The sequence below is a fragment of the Panthera tigris genome, chromosome F3 (genome assembly GCF_018350195.1).
Source record: "Panthera tigris isolate Pti1 chromosome F3, P.tigris_Pti1_mat1.1, whole genome shotgun sequence".
Taxonomy (NCBI): Eukaryota; Metazoa; Chordata; class Mammalia; order Carnivora; family Felidae; genus Panthera; species Panthera tigris.
The window spans coordinates 34,437,728-34,443,359 of NC_056678.1; the positions used below are offsets into that span (position 1 = coordinate 34,437,728).

A 5,632-nucleotide genomic window follows, 5' to 3' on the forward strand; every position below is an offset into this window, starting at 1 on the left:
AAGGTTGTTTTTCCTCTAGTAAGATATCAACATTAGGAGAGGAGGGGTTCCTGGAGAAATATTATCCTCTGTATTTGCCTCAAGTATTTGTCAATGGGATGCAGGTTATAAAGAAATTAATTTTACCTGCCATTTCCTTCTTGCCTTTGTTCCCCACATCACTGATGAGGGGGAAGGTGATATCAGGGCTCCAGAAAACTGAGTCCATAGGTTTCTGGAGATTAGGCTATTGATAAGATTGGCTTTTTCTTGTAATTTACTAAGACATTTGCAAACTGATGGAGACTCAAGTCTTGCATGAGTGATCTCTATCAATTAACCATTTTTTTCCCTTTCTTTGTACTTGAGCAGCCAAGAATGCCTGAGGAATATCACACATATCCCACCTGGGGTTGGGGGTGGTGGTGGGGCTTGTGCCAGCTTGTGCTTGGCCCTCTGTTTGCCTTATGGACCCTCACCATCTAGGAGTATGATGGAAGCCCAATCTGTCTCTGGGAGCGGGGAGGTGCACTATGGACCTCTTTTCCCAATTGGATATAATGTAGCCTGGATGACTCATACAACTGCTGAATGGGCAAGATCGCCTTCTCCAATTCAGGTTTGGTAGCAGGAGAGTCAAAATTGGGAATTTTCATCTTTGTCTCCTCGGGAGAAAAATGGCAAGTCCTCGCCCTGTGTATTTCAAATGCTCAGCCTGATAAATCTATAGTCGTTACTGAAGGTGTTAGAAAAGGCAAGGTAGAGTTGGCTTTGAGAGAAAATCTAAGTCCGGCTTGCAAATAAAAGTAAAATCTACAAGCGTATATTTGTAAAACCTTCATTTGTCCATTCGTTCACTGTCCATCCATCCATCCATCCATCCATCCATCCATCCATCTTCCCTATTCATTTATTTAACAAACCTTTATCAAGGATCAACTAACTGCCAGGTATTAGATCACAAAATCAATGAAATGATATCATTTTCTGTTTCTTGGTAACAAATTTTTATTTATGGAAGCCAGTAAGAACTTCTTTATAGATGGTCAACCAAATTCCTTGTCCTTGTCCTCCAGAATGTAAGTTCTTCATTTTTGATTTAGACTGGCTACGAAACCTGTAAGCCTCGGTTGGGACAGGAACCAAGGCCAAGGTTAAACCCCCTGCTTTCAGAAGATGGATCACAGCTGATGAATGAATTAGTTTTGGAAATGTTTTCAGCAGGTGATCTGCTTGACTCATTAGGGAAACTGTCTGGTTCATTAGCTGATATACCTGGTTCAGTGGATAATACATCTGATTAAACAGTGAAACATGAATTCTTTTAAAAAACAGACCCTTCCCCCCCCCCCCCCACACTAACCTTTATCCCCTACAGTAGTGGGAGATGTAACTGGTCAGAGCAACTTTGTTTACCTCTGTTCTCTTCTTCCCCCCACCCCTTAATACCTTATTGCCTATCAGTGTATCCTGAGGGACCACAGGCAAGTGGGAGACAAGTTCTATGCTGATGTAGGCAAAAATCTGGCTTGGCTATTTCAGTAAATCACTGTCATCCAGAGTGGTTCTGAATTCTGTCAAAAAAAAAAAAAAAAAGCCTCAATTTGCTAGGCAGACAGAATGGGGCTCTTTTTAAACCCTGTTGAGAGTCATAGCCGTGAAATCTTTGTTTGCAAATCAGGGCTCTTTTCAACAATGCTGGGTGGGGGGGGACCAAAACAGCAATTCTAAAGTCTCTTCTCTCCACCTCAGCCTCTTTCTACTTGGGGAGGATGGGATCCCTGGAGAAGGTACCGCTGTCTCCTTGCCAATATGCTTGTCACAACCAGGAACAAACAGTCCCTGGAGCCATCCAAGCTCAAGCTCAAAAAATGTGAACAAATTCGAATTGTGATTTTTTTTTTTTTTTTTGTTAGCAATGGGGAGGGAAAACTAGAAGGCATTAGAATCCCCTGGAGGACTTGTTAAAACATGGATTTCTGGGTCAAATCACATCCTGGTAAATATTTAATGACCTGCTCTCTTTGGAAGAAAAGATGTGATTTGCATTTGCCAATTTCTGTGGTGTAAATACTCCCACAATAGTCAATTTCCAGCTACGTCCAAATTGGGAAGAGATGCGGAGCTCATACTAGCCAGCTCCAGCAGCAGGAAGGGGAGCCCCACCTTCACGGTTTCTGATTTAGCAGGTCAATGGGAGGGCCTGAGAATTTGTACTTCCAACAGGTTCCCAGGGGGTGGTGCAATTGGCGCTAGTCCAGAGTTATTAGGTGTCAGGTATCATGGGAATTTCCTTGGACTTTGGAGACCTTGCCACTTTCCAAATACCCTCTCTTAGGACCTCATCTTCTTTTTCCCCTTATATCCTGAAGGGACCTGAGGCACGTCATTGGAAAGAACCCTTAACCACCGCATGGTCTCTGGGCTGTCACGTTTGGGAAAGTGAAATATACCAGTTTTCCAAAAGGAAGCCACATATGCTGCCCTCTTTTGTTTGCACCCCTCCTTTGTCATAACGTGAATGTAAGGAACCAGGTCTTTGTCATTATTATGGTCCCTGTCTAGCCCAGCGCCAGTCAACAGTCACTGAGCGGAAATGAGCATGGTATACTGGCTTGCACGTGAAATACAGATCTCAGGGTTTCCATCACTCTTCCGATCTTTATTTGCCTGTCCGTCTATCAAGTTCATTCACTTGTGCGATGGATATTTAAATCCGTACTATGTGCCAGTCACGGGATCCTGGAAATGTAATAGTGAATGCGATAGGCACAATATCTGACCTATGGAGCTGAGATAGGGAAGACAAATATTAAATATAAATTAGATTTGCAATGAGTGCTTCAAAGAGAAAGCCCAGGATGCATGAGGGCATCCAACAGGGTAAGGAGTCAAGAAAGGACTCTCTGAGGAAAGAAGGTCAAATTGAAGCCCGAAGTATGGGTAAGGGTTTCCCAATGCAAGGAGTTGGTAGCAGCAGGTATGTGGCAGGATGTATTCCAGGGAAGCAGGAGCACAGGGAAGGGAAGTGTGGCAGGAGAGAAGGCTGGACAGAGAGGGGGGTTCTAAATGTTACCTTCATAACAAGGGGCACCCTGGAAGGATCACAAGCAGAGGAGTGCCAGCTCCCATCTGGCCCAAGAAAACGTTGCCTTTGGAGGTGGTGCGGCCCACGTGTTCTTGGGCGTGTCGTTTCTGAATCACAAACCCAGACAATATGTCCCATTACGCAAGGTTCTGGCTGAGCTTGTTCCGAGTTCTCTTGAGGGCAGCCATTCCATTCTCAATCATCCTCTGGTTGTGCTACTCTTATCATCCAATGAAACCAAACTGCTCAACGTCAAGGATGCCGTCTTTTTTCCTTCTGTTGTCCCCTTGTGCCTATAGTGGTGCTGGGTGCTCCCTGGGTCACTCGTGAAGAGTCACTGGGACCAAGAAGATCGCTTGACTTACTAAAAGGATATCAGGCTTCCAGTCAAATTCTCATTTACCAGCTTGGAGAAATAAATGGAAGTTGCCATCTTGACTTCTCCGGCCAACTTAGTAGTCTTTAAGTTTCAGCAAATGTTATGCCCAGAATTCGTGATCCCCAAAGACCACCAGGGAGCCGAGTCCGACGCAAAAGCAAAAGAGCCTTTATTCGAGCTAGCTCGAGCTCAACCCTACCTGCACCGACGCAGCGGTGAGATACTGGGGAGAGAGAGCGAGTTTCAAAAGGACAAAGGTTTTATTGGGGCCTAGAGGCAGTTGGTGAGGTAATGGCTGTGGCCTCAGCCGATTGGCTGGGGAAGGGTCCGAGTCCTGTTAGGCAGGTGAGCGGGGAGGTTACTCAGGGGGAGGAGGCGTGGTCAAGGTGAAGGACACAGAACAAGATGGAGTCGGCCCGCCCTTTCACACGTACCTTTAGCCTAGGTGATTGATTAACTAAACCTTTCTTTGTATGTCTACAGATCATGCGTTGTTTCCTAGAAAGACCCGGAACCAAACCCTCTTGCACGACTCCCCCCCCCCCCCCCCGCAAAGAGCACAATACAAAATCCTAGCATTATGTCTACAGCCAGCACCCTTGAGTCCACACACAATCAAAAGTGTTGCCGATTACTGTGTTCCCCTTTTACTGATTAACGGCTCTCAAGTTCCTTTAAAAATCTTTGGGCCAGGCAGTAACCTGGTTTTCTGCCTTCTCCCCAGGTAGCTGGCCTCCTGAATAAAGCTGATATTCCGTCCCAATCAAACTCATCTCTTGAGTATTGGATTTTTGAGGGACGAGCAGCTGAACTTGGGTTTTTCAGCGACAAAACCATACGCGTTCTTTAAAGTGTTTGTGAAAGAATTGACTAAGATACCACAGGCAAAAGTTCTAGAACGCTGTGCATGTGTAAGATGGCATAATTAACGACAGGTAAAGTGGTTCGGGACAATGGGCCCAGTCTTCACCCAACACAGCCCTCTTATTTACCTTCCTGTTCAAATCACCACCCCCCAAGCTGCCCATTTGGACTTTGGGGCTTATTTCACACTTGGCAGTCTTTCCGGGTGACAGGGAGAGGCTATGGCCAGGACCAGGGAGCCCAGGAAAACATATGTTCCTTGATGTTCCTCTTACAACCTGCATTTGGCTCTCTCTGATGTCTAAGGTGCCGTCTTGTCAACACATTTCCTCATAGGTGCATGCGGTGACTTTATTGTTTCTTGGGGAAGAAGCAGGGCACTGTGGCTTAGGGAAGTAACTTTAATTAGTTAATTTATTTTTTAATGTTTATTTATTTTTGAGCACGAGCGGCGGAGGGTCAGGGAGAGAGGGGGACAGAGGACCCGAAGCGGGCTCTTTTGCTGATAGCGGAGAGCCCAATGCGGGGCTCGACCCGGAGAACCGTGAGATCGTGACCTGAGCCGAAGCTGGCTGCTTAACCAACTGAGCTCCCCAGGCACCCCAGGGAAGTAACTTTTAAAGGACAGTTCATGGACCACCCACATCAAAACGAGCCAGGCGTTTATTAAAACTGCAAATGTGTGGGCCTTACCCCAGCTCTACAAAATCACACCTTCTGAAAAATCAAAGTTCTCAGCTCTGCCGTGGTCTATAGAAAGCCATGCTTTCAGCTCACCCACAAAGACATGAGCACAACTTGACCTCAGTCGCCTCATCAATACTTTTGATTATAGATTATAGTTTATATGAATCTCTTCCTCAGATAGGGCCCGTGAGGGTTAAACGAGGGGAAGTATATGCAGTGCTTAAAACAGCTCTTGGCACCTAGAAAGCCCTTGATAAATGGTCACATTTATTATGTCACCCTGGCCTCTCAGCAGCCCTGTGCGTGGGTGGACAGGAAGCTGATATCTACAAAAGCAAAATGAGTTACCAGAGGTCACATAGCTAATTAGCAGCCGGGCAGGAGTAGCACCCAGAATGCCTAACTCTTAAGCCAGCACGGTTTCCCCCACACCAAGCTGCCTCTTTTAAGCCCTGATTTTCCCTAAATGCTTCTCTTCTGAGTACCTGTCTCCAGGTGGCTGGGCAAAGCGCTCCATGGCTCCCTTTCATTAGCAATTTATCAGGATGTTGCTTTGTATCTTGCAAACAGATAACCAGCCGGAGCTCAGTTGACCTCTAGAATCCGTTCAGATATAACTCAGTTTGCATTATCTG

At 45.9% G+C, this 5,632-nt stretch overlaps 1 long non-coding RNA gene across 1 annotated transcript; it reads right to left on the bottom strand.

Annotated features, from left to right (window-relative positions):
• Nucleotides 1–1,043: 1,043 nt before the first annotated feature.
• LOC122236013 lies at nt 1,044–3,262 on the bottom strand. The gene is made up of 3 exons (XR_006214211.1): nt 3,056–3,262; nt 1,429–1,553; nt 1,044–1,254 (listed from the first exon to the last, which is right to left on the bottom strand). It is a non-coding gene; the product is annotated as an uncharacterized LOC122236013 (long non-coding RNA).
• Nucleotides 3,263–5,632: the final 2,370 nt, after the last annotated feature.